Genomic DNA, 17,469 nt, shown 5'->3' on the forward strand with positions numbered 1-17,469 from the left:
CAAAAATCATTAAAAGGCGTTTCAGCCTATAACACAGAATAGAAGGTGTGATTGTAATGCCTTTGGCGGCATTTAATAGTGCAACTGTGTCGGTGCATTAACACCATGACGAGTATTTAGTTATTGAATTTGTGTATCAAACATTTCACAATCGAAATAAAGAAGGAACTTGAAAATCTGGGGTTTTTTTTTTTTTTTTTTTTTTTTTTGGGGGGGGGGGTGGGGGTTTGGGGGGCAAGCAAGGAGGAGTGGGAGTGTTTTTTTTTGGAAGACTCTGCATGAGCAGTGTGCCTGTTTAATCAATAAAAGAAATACATATAAACAAACTTGTTGTCTGCCTGTAGGACTGTACATAGAGCTAAATTATTTAACGAGTGCCGCAGAAAGCTTTTACTCTTACGTTCTGGTGCAACGCCTTACATTCATGATACACGTCAATAACACGTCTGCAGGAATATTCCGACCTGACCTCACGATTAGGACACTCCTGTAGCAACAAGCCAAAACATATCGATTTTTGGTTATTCAAAGTCAGTCAGCCGCAGCCCATACCCGCTAGTTGTCAAAGAGTAAATGAGATTATCTTTAAGCAAAGATTTACACATATTCCCGCAGACTGATCAGTTTTTCTGTTTATCCCTGCCCCCGACCACTCACTCCCAAACCCCACCTTTCACCACCCTCAGCATGCCCCAACGCGCGCGCACACGCACACACACACACAAACACACACACACACACACACACACACACTCGGCAAACACACACACACACACACACACACACACACACACACACACACACACACACACACACACACACACACACACACACACACACACCTCTTCTCACTATACCCAATATTCTCAAAAACAACCGAATCACTACCCAGCCCGTTTCAAACCCCCACCCCATTATAGCACCCACATCAAAGATAGCACCGACTTAGTTTGTTGCTGCCATTGACTGCCGAGACACGCCACAAGCAGAGCTACAAAGTTCAGCCAAGTGTAGCCTCCGTAGCAACAGTGGATACCCCCCCCCCACCCCCCCACCCCCCCCCCCATCCGTCTTCAAGACCCCCAATTTAAGACCACCAGCCCAACCCGTTTTTAAGACCTTGTCTTTGTAGATTTTCTGTTCATGGCAGTACATTTATTTATTAATTAATTAATCTCCATTTTAAGACATGTTTTTTTGTGTGTAAAGATTTGATTTAAGGTCGTACAATGGTGGTTCCACTGTGCATGTTGTGACTGCAGCGTGATTGACGATGTCGTCAATTGGGGGATCGAACGTCGAACAACGTTTGTTACTCCGGAGGGTACAGGGGTCACACACAGCAACAACAACCACAACAGCGTAGTCACACGGCGTCAAGCTTTGACAAATCAATATTTACCTCATTGCATACAATGTTAATGATGACTTTATATGTCAAGTGCGTTGTCGTAGGCTGTTATCGTCAATGAGTTATATTTTGTTGATCGTTAACTGGAGTGTGTCTGTCTTATATTCAATATCTATCTCATGGCATAAAATGCTAATGATGACTTGATATGTCAAGTGCGTTGTCGTATGCTCTTATAGTCAATGAGTTATATTTTGTTGATCGTTAATAGGAGGAGTGTGACTGTCTTGTAAACACAGCTGCTGTGGCAATGTCATGGCGATTTGTTTGAATATGAATGTTGATGAGATTTGACAGGAGTCAGGAGTAATAGTTAACTGAATAGCATTGCCAGGAATAGACATACAATGACGTTTTTGACAGAGATCGGTTGAATGTGTCTTTAGGAATATGAAGCAAACTTGTGAGTTACAGCTGAAATGAAATGTCAACTTATTCTGTGTGTGTGATTTTGTGTGTTTTTATTTTTGTTTGTTGTTGTTGTTGTAATTCCCCCAATTCACTGCAAATCTAATTGGGAGTTACAGCTTTAATGAACGGTCAACTTGTTCTGATTTGAATTGGCAAATTTTGATTTCAAGCTGAAAGGAACTGTCAATTTGTTATAATTTGCATTTGCAATTCATTGGTTTGCCCGCTGCCATCATCAAAAACACAACATCCGAAGCTAAGTGATCAATACCATTCATTAAAATGTGTCAGTTGTTTACCTTGTTCGTCCACGTTTTATAAGATAAGCAAATAGAGGTCATTCTGGTGATCGAATGTTTTGTTTTGTCTATTAGTAAACGTGTCAAAAACTTCTTATGGTGGGTTTTTTCCCCGTACTTGTAAGTCATATTACTGCTCCCATCTCGGTATTCTCGAAATATTACTCCCATCACCTCCCTCATATCAAGGCAAATTTTCATTCTCGATGACATTCCTGGTCACTTCTTTCTACCAGCTTGGAACATCGAACATGGATTTGCTAGAATACTGCAATAATTCAAGACTCATTGTGGATCCTTTCTCTTGAGTTCAGTGTTGCACGGCGTGCCTCAGAATAGATAGAGATATGTACATGTACCTGTGTGCATTCATATGGAACGATGCACCTAATCACCCTTGTAATCATTACATTCTTGCATAAACTTGTGTTTTCCCCTTACTAGCGAACTTTCATATTTCTCCAAATATTTTGCATCACTTACCATTAATTTTCAGCACGTTCTGCATGATTATCCAAAAGCTATCGACATTTTTTGAGATACTTGTCAAGAGCAAATTTCGATAGTTAGCGCATGGCAAGATTCGATCTTGCTAATCAACACAAGCGAGTCCCAACCATCTGCGCAATCATGTAAGGATATTAAAAATACATTATTTAAAGATAAGCCGGTCTACAGGCAGCATTTCGTCTTCTGCTTTCTGCATGCGGCCTCGTTTCGTACAAAAAACAATATGCTCCCCTCAAACAGACAATACACGAATTGAAAAAAAACACCGAAAAAGGCACGACTGACAATAATTATGACATCCGACAAGGGGGCGGGATATGTGTGCAATCATGCGCGTCACAGTGTGTGCATGCGTGATTCCGTCTCTCTCTGAGTGTGTGTGTGTGGTGTGTGTGTGTGTGTGTGTTTATGTGTGTGTGTGTGTGTGTGTGTGAGTGTGTGTGTGTGTGTGTGTGTGTGTGTGTGTGTGTGTGTGTGTGTGTGTGTGAGTGTGTGTGAGTGTGTGTGTGTGTGTGTGTGTTTGTGAGTGTGTGTGCTTGCGCAGGGCACGTGTGTGTGTGACAGTGCGTGCGATCATGCGCTTGTGTGCGTGTGTACGTGCGTTCGTGTGTGCAGGCAAGTGCGTATGTAGCCACAAGAGAGTGTACGTGCATACGTATGTGTATGTATTACTCTGTAAACCACTTAACCTTCTATACCATCAGATCATTTAACAAGTATGTGAAAAGTCACCTGCAGCCTCTGAGGCCATCGTTTATTGCCCACTAGGCTACACATTTTATTTGGGCAATAAAATGGCCGTCTTTGGTCTGCCTGCTGCGACGACGCGCAATGATAATTCATACGCGTTATTCGTCCGTACGTACACCGTCAAAGTCATTCAGCTGGAAACACACACTCAAAGATATACACACACATACGTACGAACGTAGGCATGCTGTCGCAAGCACGCACAGACACGCACACACGCGCGTGCATTCATGCACGTATTTCCATACACATACACACACACACACACGCATGCACGCACGCCCGCCCGCACGCACACACACACACACACACACACACACACACAAGCACCCAACCACACACACACACACACACACATACATGTCCGACGCTGTCTCGCACGACTGGTTTCATGTACGGACGGAAACAGGTTATGCTCCTCAACAAAGCTTTCTTTCTTCTCTGATGGCTCAAAAAAGTACGGTGGGGTATGCAACAACAAGAGCTTGGAGACCCGTACGGCACAAGGAGGTCTCTTTCCTGTTAAACGAGGAGGAAACGAATGGACTGACACCTACTGACCTAGAGCAACGGACAATTACACACCGGTAGAGTTGAGGTAGACATTATTCATAGCCTATACCCCGGGCCCTCCTGCCTCCTGCCGACAAAGGAGGACTGTCTAAAGTATGGGGAGGAGGGGGGGGGCGGTCATGTACAAAATAGCCCACCTGTACCACACACAATAAAGAAAAAAAGAAGAAAACAACAACAACAACAACGAGTGTACTTTGGAGTTGCAGTCCACGAACTTAGAAGAAGAATAAACATAAACAGCACTGTCCACATCGCAAACTTTGAAAAAGGGGGAGCAAAACTATCACAGTGTCAAAAGTCGAAAAGCAAAGAACACTGCAACGAAACAAAAACAAGCAAAACTTTAAATTCAAAGGCATACAAAAGTAACAAGAAATTCCTCCGAGGTAGGAAAAACACCCCCGTCCTTACCATTCTCACTGCCACCAACTGAGAAGGTTATTTCCCTTTGACCATTAATATGTCCCTCTATAAGACTAGTCCTTGTAGAATCTTAATCCACCAATAACTCCCTAACTGGTCCCAATTTTTGTAAGGACCGTCTCAGGAATGTATAGAACCTGTTCACCAAGTTTGGTGACGATCGGTCCGTTCATTCTTGAGATCTATATGCGAACACAAACACACAAACAAACAAACACATCGACCGAATGCTATACACACCCCTATACCGGGGGTGTAAAGACAGTTTTAGTACATGCAAGAGCATAAACTCACATTAAGGATTTTGTGCATTTTGCCGACGTAAATAGGAAAAGTGCAAACATGTTATGTCCCATTGCCTTCTTTGTGCAGGCATGCATGAACACTCTTAGCCAATCCCCCGCCATCAAAATGAGGTAAATCAATGGCTGAACGAATTCCATTTGCAAGTGTACATTCCTTTGAACGTTTTGTTGGGGTTACGACATAAAGGAAAAAGAAAATTCCAATTTTGTTTTCATTCTAGTGCTAAAAAATTAGTGCGTTTGAAGTGTTATTCGTATTATTTGGTATATATACACACCAGTAAACATTGTCAAACCATCAATAAAGAACATAGATTGCACGCCTTCTCTCTCTCTCTCTCTCTCTCTCTCTCTCTCTCTCTCTCTCTCTCTCTCTCTCTCTCTCTCTCTCTCTCTCTGATAGACCCTACCATACCTTCGCCCCCACACCCCTTCTCACTCACACTACCTTCACGTCACACAAAACAATCACTTTCCTTACCTGCAATCAGTCTTCCCCATCATAAAACCCTCAGCGCCTTCGGACAGAACAACAGTAGGTCAAAACGTCCACAGGTGACGATAATACGCAACAGTCACACAAACACACCTCCTCCTTCGTCGAGCGTTCGAAAAGAAAAGCCACTGTTTACGAAGAAGATGGCAGACCCGTGCAAAAGGCAGAAAAAAAAGAGGACAAGCATTTTACTCTATGATCCCCCCAAACGCAGCGGGGGCACGCATCTCCATCTCTTTGACTTCTATTACCTGACCTGGACAGAGGGAGCAGAACAGGGAACAAGTGCGCCACTGTGGACTATGTTGGGTTAAAGATACACTTGAACCTGTCTATAACGATCACCCAAGGGACCGACTACATTTTTTAGACATAGACAGGTCGTCATTGTGGAATGAAGAGAATATGGAGAATAATAAACTATTTGAAAAAGCAACAAGTGTAAATCGGCTCGTACGACACAGCAAGCCATGAAGTATTTTGTTTATCCTATAACATTACCTGCTATTCAGACTTGGTCGTGTGACAGACGTTTTTTTCCACACGAGATTACGTTGATTGTCTAACGAAGCTAATCGAGTGTGGAAGAAAACTCTGTCACACGACCAAGTCGGAATAGCATTTATGTCTCACAGCTTCAACAGAGAAGAGAACAAACACGTTTTGCGTACTCAAGCTTGACAAACCTAAATACAGGAGCAGCCATTGTGTAGAGATCTACTTTTTGACGGAAGTGAACGAACAACTATGAATGACGTCTCGGTATATTATGTGAATGACGTCACAGTCATCGTCACAGTCTGTATCTTTTGAAGCATCGCATTCTTCATGACGTCTTTCTGTGTCTGCATCCGCGAAATGTTTGTTCTTTTCGGGGTCTTTGTCATCTATGTTCAGAACTCTGTCCTTCTAGTTTCAGACTAACAGGCCTCCTGAGCGAGCCACTTTCCAAGGGCAGCTAAATTCGCGTATGGAAACGTTAAACAGTACTGTCGTCTGGGATGCCGTTCTGAGTATTCCTCAGCGTTGAAGAATGTGTAAAGAGAAGAAACGATAACAGCAGGAGAAATAAAAGTCGATCGTGTGTGCATTTTGGGGCGTTTAGAGGGACGATTTCGAGTTTGAATCCGTTCTTGCACATGCTCCAAAGCGTGTAACATACAATCTTGCACACGTTTGCTTTAGTAGTGGGAAAGAAGGAAAGCGTGTGACATACTGTAAGGCAAAAAAAATTAAATAGGTGTGGTTACGGTAACATAGCCAAAACAAATAGGGAAGGAAGGTAGGCAATCACTTTTTTTTTTATTTTATTTTTTTTTCTAATGTGTACAAATCAAACCTACTTGACAGGGAAATAAGTGTGCGACTCGGGCGCTTTCGCTTTCATTGCGTTTTCTGCTCTTGTTTTCTTGTTTTTTTGTTTTGTTTTTTGACAAATGTAATAAAAAGTTATAGGGTCGGCCCCTAAAAATAGGGTAGGTCGGGTTACCGTAACCACACCTATTTTTTTTTAGGCCTAATAGCATGTAATTTGCTCGAAACGTCCCACAGTCGAGGCGCCCAAATTGAAGACGCGTCTTATGGAACCTCGACCTTTTCCAAAGCCGCGTGTGAACACTTGACGTCAAAGGAAAAAGACGTCACTCTAGAAAGTATAGCGTCACGTGTAAGTTCTTAAAATTCTTCCAGGGATACATCAAGCGCAAACATTTTCCTAGATTGACGTTTGTCTCGGTGACTTTGTCATCATGAGCAGTGAAAAATTAGGTCCCTGCCAGACTAGTTTGACACGACCTCATTTACATGATTTACCAACGTGTGAATGTATGGTTTACCTATGTCATGGGTGGTCTCTCTCGCGTATGTATAATACAGGAAGGCCTTCAGGCGAAGGAAGTTCCTTTACAGATATTTGAACTGAATGCAACAGATTATTCCAGGATTTTAGAATACAGAATACAGAATCTTTAATTGCCCAAGGTTGGGAATTTGTGATGACATTGCGGTTAAGACAAATTTCAATCCAGCCATATACACCAGCACCCGCATCATTTATACAAACTGATCAACAACATTGATCTAAAAACAACACTGGACAGCATAAGTTTAAAAATACATTCACTAAAACTAGCAGTATACACTCAAAGCTTCCTCGCCTCAAGTCACACACACACACACACACACACACACACACACACACACACACACACACACACACACACACACGCACACACGCACACGCGCACGCACGCGCACACACACGCACACGCACACACACATCACTGCCTCATGCAATTTTATAACGTGACAGAAATCGCAGTCGCTGGTAAAAATAAAAGATAAGAAATTAAAACATGAAACATTTTCCTGTTATTTGAGGCAGTACGCCATGGCACATTTTGAAAATTTCATAACGCTAGCTATTGGTGCTGAGGCACAGACGTTTTGTTCTTAAACGATTCTGTATTTAGCGGTATATATTATTATGAAAATGTTTCCGATGCAACAGTCTTAGTTTCTGTTATTAATCGATTACTAAGGTCCAGTGTTTATGTACAAGTTCGAAGAACAAATTAACTTTTCCAAAATCTTACTGCAAAAGGTTCTGTTACTGTATTTTGGGTTAAAACAGTACCACTCTGCCGTGGTTTCATAAAACTTCAGTATTAAAAAGAATTACAATTCTCTTGTTTCTCTCGTTTTTTTGACTGCGTTTTCAATTGCGGTTCTTACTGCGTCATATTCAAACAAACGTGCAGGTTTACTTACGATTCTTTCACAGACAGCGTCGGGTTCGGGAATTATTTGTACAGCTTGTGGGCAATGATGGAATTTATCAGCGCTGTATAATAAAATGTACTTTTTAATAGCAGGTGCCACTGTGTTAAAAAACGACAACATTAGACATATTCTGTGCCGAAAATGTTAAGTTCATAGCCGTGTTTTTATTTTTTTTTTATTGAACTTTTATCAATTTGAAAAATGTGCCAAGTCAACCGCCTTATACGACATAGAAAAGGGTCAATAAAATAACACAGGCGTGTCTCTTTAGTTGAGGTACGAAAAGTGTCGCAATACATAATTATATAAGTTGTCTATAAAAAAAAAGTACCCCAAAAGACATTGAAACATCAGTACCGAGAAATGGAAAAACTAATATGTAAGCTAATACGCTAATACAAATGTACCCCAGACATAGCGTTCTTTACTACTAAGACAAGACATAAGACATAAGATCGTTTATTGTCCATACAATTAATTACAATATATATGGAAAAGCGTGGTTCATTTGCTCTTAAAACAACCAAAACAACATATGACAACAGCCTTAAAAAAGCAAAAATAAGAACAATAAAACATACGAAGTAAGAATTAAACACCCAAAGTACTCCAGACAGGCACTGAATAAACCAACAGTTTTTCTGCCCTGATAAACAGTTGAGCATAACTTTACATTCCACACGGTTTGTCAATTAACACAATACTGATGTTTAGCAGCACTGAAACAGTAGGCCCCCAGTCAGAGGCCCCAGCCGCACGATGACTAGGCCTGTTGTTAAGATCGCCATGACCCCAGACCAAGAAACCTACAACAACTGAAGGCAAACATTCTCAGAGAAATCCAGAACATCACACAGGAAACATTACCCAATGTAATGAACAATATGGCAATGAGGATGCAGTCTGTCATGGGAAAACGGGATGGCTACATTGATCACGTGGTGTGAAGAAACAGACGATCTCAACTGAAAGCTGTGAACTGGGGACAAAACTTCTATGAACTGACTACAATATCACGCAAATGATTTTAATAAAGTTACTGACTTGTCTGTAGTATTGAAGAAAATCGGGTACTTTTTTTTTTAGACACCCTGTTGTTGCACAGTGTACATACATAAGGAGTTTGTTTGTTTGTTCGTTCATGGGCTGAAACTCCCACGGCTTTTACGTGTATGACCGTTTTTACCCCGCCATTTAGACAGCCATACGCCGTTTTCGGAGGAAGCATGCTGGGTATTTTCGTGTTTCTATAACCCACCGAACTCTGACGTGGATTACAGGATCTTTTTCGTGAGCACTTGGTCTTGTGCTTGCGTGTACACACGGGGGTGTTCGGACACCGAGGAGAGTCTGCACACAAAGTTGACTCTGAGAAATAAATCTCTCGCCGAATGTGGGGACGAACTCACGCTGACAGCGGCCAACTGGATACAAATCCAGCGCGCTACCGACTGAGCTACATCCCCGCCCATACACAAGGAGTAATCAGGACAGTCATGTGAGAAAAACAATGCACCTTTAAAGAAACTAGAAGGCATGAATCGTGCATGCAAATTCTATTCTAAACCGCAAAATAAAGAAGACCTGGGAACAAACACATCGTTGTTGACGCCGGCTGGAAATAAAACTGCAATGGATGACAGGTACAGCGTGTGCGCGAAAAACTACAAGGAGGAACCTGTAAAAGTTTATCTTTTGGAAAAGAGCTATAGACATTGTGAAGGTAAATTCCGTAAAGAGGAGCTGAGAAAGAGCAGATAACGTGCAGGAACACCAACATGTTAGGTTTAATTAATATGCTGTGATAAAAGTACATACTTGTGTTGTTGTGTTGTGTTGTGGTGTGTGTGTGTGTGTGTGAGAGAGAGAGAGAGAGAGAGAGAGAGAGAGAGAGAGAGAGAGGCAGACAGACAGAAAGGCAGACAGACAGACAGAGACAGAGTTTGTATTATTTGTCTCACAAAACGACGTTGAAGTGAGCAAAAGCTGTCCAAACAATTGTTTACACTTTTAAAAGGGATGTTATCTCTATAATTGAATACATACCTCACATTTCATTTGCATATAAAATTACTGACTGGCTAGCAGACACATAGACTGTCCGACCGACGAACAGCAAGACAGACGAATACAAACCGCACCGCACATGGAGTTAACCCAATAAATCCACCAAAGAGGGGAACACCGATATAGACAACCTATTACTTATGCATGGAGATAGCAAAGGCAACGATCCGCATGGCTTCATGTGAATCGATTAGAATGAAGAAATCTATGCCAGTAAAAGCGAGTGTATGAGACTTTTGGAGAAGAAGCGTTAGTGGTTCTTTTTCGGCTGTTTTTGTAAGTATGTGACCAATGTATCCTCATGCTTTTTACTCTGTGCCTGCTTAGGAACACGATTTACTGACACAGACAGTCACACCGACAGACTAACAGACAGATCGACCGACAGATAGATAGACAGACAGACAGACAGACACACACACACACACACACATTCACACACACACTCACACACACACACACAATGACACACACACACACACTGACACACACACACACACTCACACACACACACACGCTCACACACACACGCACACACACACACAACCACGCGAAAAAAAAGTACACAGCATCTCATAATAATATTTTCACACCTACCTCTGTTACAACGACAGCGGGCATCTCCCAGAACATAAACACCATCAAATATCAACATCCAAAGGAATCACAGGACTATACACACGTACTGTACCACACAGCCTTCCACAGAAATTACCACACGAACACTGCTACGACAAAATGCCGACGGTCAGTGCATCCAATCGGGTTAACCAAAACGAAGACAAAACCACGCCTTGAAATAACACACACAAGAATAACTGAATGTACCCACACGAAGAATGTTTGGTTACAAAGGGCCACACTCCTGTAAGTCGCGTCCATTCACACCAAACACAGACACATCTTCACACCTATGCGAGCGTGCAGAAAATAAACCGAATCGTAATTATAAAAAAAATAGTTCATACACCCTTGATCAAACACCGCTACAGGCGCCCAATAACTCCCACAATGCACAGGCAGCAGCCAATGTGTTCATTATTGGTTTAAACAGTATTTTATTCGTAAACAGACACATGATAATATAACAACATCATTAAAAAGGAGCACAACAAGTTTAAAACTTATGATAAGTGCTCACATAAACATGCCTGAAATTTCATGGCAGAATATGATCAATGCGACACATTTTTTGAAAAAAGAAAAGAAAAAAAAAGAAGAGAAAAACAACAAGGAAAACTTTGTTTCAATTATCGAACACAATCTGTGTCAATACCAAAAACGAAAACAAATACAAAACGAGAACGAAAAACACAACAAAATATCAAAAAGTAGATGGGCCCCAAGTAATATATTTAAAAAAACAAACAAACATCGAACTAAGGTGTCCCAAAGCGGTTTGATTTTTTAATATAGCTTTGGACAACAACAAAAATAGCACTATTTTCAAATATGGAAATGTTTGAATCACCTGTCAGGGGTGTGTCTCTATTAACACATTCTGGAGCTAATGTACCGATTGTTCATTGTTGTTCATTATTGGCATATTATGTCATGTAAAAGCCAAACTGATTTGTGATTTTCTTCGTGTTCGTTTACATGGGAAGGGTGGTAACCGGGTTGGTACCAACGCACTGATTGACTTTTTCCCCACAGAAATCTCATTTTTGAAACTCTTAGAACTGTTCGTACTATTGTAAGTTTCAATCATTTTGTTCAAATGAGTGCAATCGTTTGCATTGTTTAGATAACTGTAAACTATAGTTGATGTACCTTTTGATAAGTGTTTGCCACACACACACACACACACACACACACACACACACACACACACACACACACACACACACACACTTGGTAAACATCAAAATTGGAAGGAAAAATACATACTTTGGGGAATGTTCGTGTGACGACCGCTGTCTCGTGCCTATACCTAATCCATAGTCATAAACACTGCAAGTGTGTATGTAAGCTTACATTAATTTGCACTTAACGGCAACAACTTTAATGGCAACCCACCAAGATGTGAAGGCTGTACGGTAGCTGCCAAGACATTAAATCTATAACACGCTAGAGTAATCATCATTCCATTTTAAAGCATGGCTAATGTGTGATTGCAGGTAATTGTGTTATCATTCGCTAATCAAAACGCGCGCCTTTCAGTGAAGTTAGTAATCTGTGTCAATCAAAAATTGACAGCTGTGTGAATTTCTGTCTCTCTATCTCTTCCCCCCCTCTCTTTCCCTCTCTCTCTCTCTTTCCCTCTCTCTTTCTCTCTCTCTCTCTCTCTCTCTCTCTCTCTCTCTCTCTCTCTCTCCTAAATACCACCCCTCTCTCACTCTTTCTCTCTGTCTCTCTCTGTCTGTCTGTCTGTCTGCCCCCCTCTCCCTCTCTCTCTTAAATACCATCCCTCTCTCTCTCTTTCTGTCTCTCTGTCTGTCTGTCTATCTGTCTGTCGGTCTGTCTGTCTCTCTCTCTTTAATGCCACCCTCTTTCTCTCTTTCGCTCTCTCTCTCTCTCTCATCTTTCTTTAATACCACCCTCTCTCTGTGTCTCTTTCTCTCTCACTCTCTCTCTCTGTCTCTCTCTCCCGGTCTCTGTCTCTCTCTCTCACTCTTTTTCTCTGTCTCTTTCTCTCTCTCTCACTTTAATACCACCACCCCTCTCTGTCTATCTCTGTCTCTCTCTGTGTCTCTCTCTCTCTGTCTCTCTGTCTCTCTCTCTCTGTCTCTCTCTCTTTCTCTATGTTTCTTTTACTGTATCTCTCTCTTACCTCTCTCCTTGTACCCCTCTTATTTGCTATTTGTCATCAAATGTCTTCCTGTCTATCTCTATTCATCATGCTCCCTCTGCCTCTCTCGGTCTGTCTGTCTCTCTGTCTGTCTGTTTATCTGTCTGTCTGTCTGTGTGTCTGTCACTCTGTCTGTGTGTGTGTGTGTCTCTCTCTCTCTCTCTCCACCGCACAGACTTTCATTGAAAGTGCTTTGGATAGCAAAATCTCTAACGATCTAGAATCTTAAATTAAATAATCTTTTCATAACAGTTCTAGTACTTATGCGTCAAATTAATGTGATTACACTGACAGATAAGTTAATAACAGCTTTAGAATGCCTGAACTTTTTTTGGCTTTCTTAGCCGCAACTTCTCGGGCCAAACGATAGGCTTAATTTTGTTTTGATTGAAAAAAGATTGTTTTTATATAAACACCATCAAAATTCAATATTCACGGAACATCGGTAAATAGCACTGGCATATATGAGGGTCTTAAATAAAATACCATACATTTCATGCATACTCCTGTCCGCCCAGCCGACCTTCCCCTTGACCCTGCTTGTGACCTCGATGTTTGATGCCCCCGCAAGGGGCACGGTACTCTGTAAGCACCCAAAACCTCAAAGAGAGATGACTGGCGGAAACCTTCCTAATCGAGGGATGAAATATAAACAGTATTTAACCCTATTAAACATTTAACATGACGTAACGAAACCAGTAGCACAAATGCCTGGGGCGGGTAAACCATAAATAGGGCGGACGTGACATCGTCTAAGCTTTACGATTGTGAAAAAGTCAACATAGAAAAAATCATTCTCTTTCATATTCCACTTTCTCACACCGGTGAAAGCGTGAAGAGAGAGGGAGAGAGAGAGAGCGCGCGCGAGAGAGAGAGAGAGAGAGAGAGAGAGAGAGAGAGAGAGAGAGTGTGTGATAGAGATAGGGAGGTAGAGAGAGAAAAGAGAGATATAAACACACACACACACACACACACACACACACGCGCGCGCGACAAACTGCTAACAAGCAGCACACATAACACGAACAGTAACGCAAACACTAAACGAGCAAGCCTACGAACATTCCACAATCCGCTGTATATTTACGTATCAGTAGTACCTCTGTCTGTATCTGAGATAAACGGAATGTTTTCAGTGTGACATGTTTGTTCTGAACAAGCCAGACACACCCTTCGGAGAAAAAAAAATGTTGACATCAATTGTGATGGTGCTTTTATTCGCTCACTGTTCTACAATTTTGTACTCCGTCTGTACAGAACGTTTACCCTTCTCGCATACAGGCAGCAGAAAATACTCTGTGTGTGTGTGTGTGTGTGTGTGTGTGTGTGTGTGTGCCGGTGTGTGTGTGTGTGTGTGTGTGCGTGTGTGTGTGTGTGTACGTGTGTGTGTGTGTATGTGTGTGTGTGTGTGTGTCTGTGTGTGTGTGTGTGTGTGTGTGTGCGCGCGTTGGGGCTTGTTAGGGGTGGTTGATTATGAAGGAGTGAGTTGGTGTGTGTGTGTGTGTGTGTGTGCGTGTGTGTGTGTGCGTGTGTGTGTGCGTGTGTGTGTGTGTGTGTGCGCGCGCGTTGGGGCTTGTTAGGGGTGGTTGATTATGAAGGAGTGAGTTGGTGTGTGTGTGTGCGTGTGTGTGTGTGTGTGCGTGTGTGTGCATGTTTGTGCGTGTGTGTGTGTGTGTGTGTGTGTGTGCGCGTTGGGGCTTGTTAGGGGTGGAGGTTAGGAGTGAGTTGGTGGGGGCAGGGGTAGAGAGAGAGAAACTGATTAAACTGCGTGAACATTTTCAAAAATAGCTTTGACATAATCTCATTTACTTCTTTAACAACTGGTGCGGGTGGGCAACGGCTGACTGACTTTGAATAATCAAGAATCGATATGTTCGGGCTTGTTTTTACAGGAGTGTCCTAATTGTGTGGTCTGACATTTTTAGGTCGTTTTATCAGCGACTTTTACCACATCTGTGCCATGTGCCTGAACAAAATACAAAAATTGAAATGACTCTTCAAAAATCTTAGCGATGTAGTTACTGATCGTTGTCAATGTCGAACACAATGCTAAAGCATTTCCTTGTCAAAACGATGTGACAAGTAGATAACAATCACTGTGCCTCAAGGCTCATAACAGGAGTACAATCATCATGTCATATCAATTTAAGATGTCATATCCTCTCTCTTTCCAAAACGTCTTGGAAAATTATTTCGATCGATTTGACTCAGTCTTCAATGAGCGTGCGGCCGCCCAACTTTTCATTCAAGGCACACTCCTCCCAGTGTAGACTAGACGGCTCACCATCTTATAATTATCTTACCAGGTTTTTACATGAGATTAGCCCATCCCTCCACTTGGACATATACCACAGCTCCACAGCCTGAGTGTTCTATGTGTACAGTGGGATTTTTTTAATGAATTAATTTCTGAAAAGCCCAGAGCGCCAATCTGAAAAAGTAGCTAATTCATCAACACATTCCAACTCTGCACAGAAACCTGTCAGGATGTTGATTCTTGGTGTGTGTCGTAGTGGAGGGATGGCCTTGTCCTATACAACCCACGACAGATCTGAGATCGTCATATGAATTGTGTTTTTTTACAAAAAAAGACCGTGCCTTTAAAGCCCCAGTGCGTCTCAAATGGTTTACAGAACGATTTAAATCTTCTCATGAAAAAAGCAGTTCTAACCTTATCGAACACACTTGCAATCAGTTATAATTATTTGAATTTGAATTTATTTGAGGTGAATGAACTCGTCATCACATCGCAATTTATGCTGAACTTTCTCGTCGTCGTATGCACGGGAAATCACAGTTTAAGACCCACACGGTCGAACAGAGCCAGGCATGGAGAGCTTCGCCAAGTGGTATACACAAAGGAAACAAATATACATCAAACGTTGAGAGTTTTCAGAACTGCATGTTGTGTGTAGCAGCGCATCATAACAATGGCGTATACATGTCGACGTTTTCGCAATGTTACTAAAAGCTGTTGTAAGAGGTTGGTGTCTCAAAAAATTGAATGACTGAAAAGGTTTTCATAACCGATGTGCGAACTTGCAAAGAATGTACGCATAAAGGAATCCAAGTATCACCAGTTGTCTGCCCGAAGGTGGCGACGTAGCTCGTCCCTGCTAAGTTTGGATAAATCTTTCTGCATGTTAACTTCCATGGTGTGTGTGACAGTGTGTGTGTGTGTGTGTGTGTGTGTGTGTGTGTGTGTGTGTGTGTGTGTGTGTGTGTGTGTGCACGTGCACACTGTGCGCTGTTCTACAAACAAGAAAATCGACGTTTACTTTCCTGTGACTGAAAATGTATTTACTTACGCTTAAAACTGATACGCATATCATGTTATGGGTACTCAGTTTGCAACAACAACAACAACAACAACAACAACAACAACAACAACAACAACAACAACAACAATAACCGCCCGCTCTTCTTCTTTCATTATGAACTCTTATGTTCGTGTGCGCGCTCGCTCGCGTGCATGTTTGCGCATGTGTGTATATATGCGTGTCTGCCTGTGTCTATGTCTGTATGTGTGTCTTTGAATTGATTTATGGAGCCTCGGAAAACTCTTCTTGTACAATTAGACCCCAAGAAGAATGGCCTGAAAACAGCAGAAACCAAGGGAGGGACACGGTACCACAAGGCCACACAATGTTTAGATATCATTTCAAGACTCAACGAGGCGTAATAATTTAAACATGGAGTATACGTAACGGACTTACCTGTGCAAAATCACCGAGACAAGGACACGAAAACAAAAGGAAATTCTGTCCAAACTGCAGGCGTCATACTTCTAGTTGACGCTTTCCTTGTCAGCTTGAAAGTTGTGAACATGTATGCAGTGTTCACCACAGTGGAAATCACAGTTTTAAGCCGACCCACACGGTCGAGTGTACGCTGCGGTGTACGCTGTTGCTACGCTTCACTGAACCTTTAACCTCCGTTGTCCCCATCGTCCGTGGCTGAGACAACAGCCTGCATAATCACTGATGCGTGGCTTCAGGTCCGTTCTTGTTTTCTTGTTCCGATCGTTTGTCCTCGGGAGGTTGCGACCAAAGAGTGGGATATCTTCTTATATCCACCGTCACGATTGGAGGCGAAAGTGCGATATATTCGTATATCAACCCACCGCAGTCGAAACAGTCCTTCTGCGATGTTATTAGTATACACACCGCGACCGCATCAGGATGTCGGAATATAATCCAATAATAATGCATCAAGCGCTACTGCGGTCTCTTTTAGCAGCCAAGTTCCCACATGAATCGAAACTGATGATGAGAAGAACAGAAATAGAACACTGTGTACAAGTGTCTTGTGGCATAATGTCTCGACCGACTGACAGGTTTTCAGTGTTGTTGATGTTTCTTCACTGCAGCCCAGCCGCCACCAAAGCCACAGCAATGTATTCATCAATTGCAATGCAGTCGAAGTTAGTTCCTTTCTTTTGCTTGCCGTGCGTCGGACAGTACGTCTTTCAAGCTTTCCACCCTCCGCTGCTTTTGACAAAAGGCTGATTGATTTTGCTTCAGGTACTCCGAAGCAAGTTTTGTTTGTCTCCAGGTAGAGTGGCGGGATATCGAGGTGGAGGGGGAGGTGGTGATGGGAATTTGAAGTGGGGAAGTTGTGGAATGGGGCTGGGACTCAGTTGAAGGTGA

General features: G+C 42.3%; 1 protein-coding gene across 2 annotated transcripts in view; it reads right to left on the reverse strand.

Moving 5' to 3' along the window:
• The window catches only part of LOC138968754 (platelet binding protein GspB-like), a 60,977-nt gene extending 43,725 nt beyond the window's left edge, over window positions 1-17,252 (reverse strand). The window contains exon 1 of one of the 2 annotated variants that reach the window (XM_070341396.1): window positions 16,537-17,252. The gene's annotated coding sequence lies outside the window, so the exon portion shown is untranslated. Of the gene's footprint in view, window positions 1-5,166; window positions 6,867-16,536 lie in introns of those variants that run through there. The other variant, XM_070341395.1, reaches the window with a different exon arrangement.
• Between the last annotated feature and the right edge of the window lie 217 nt (window positions 17,253-17,469).

Source organism: Littorina saxatilis, linkage group LG6 (genome assembly GCF_037325665.1).
Source record: "Littorina saxatilis isolate snail1 linkage group LG6, US_GU_Lsax_2.0, whole genome shotgun sequence".
Taxonomy (NCBI): Eukaryota; Metazoa; Mollusca; class Gastropoda; order Littorinimorpha; family Littorinidae; genus Littorina; species Littorina saxatilis.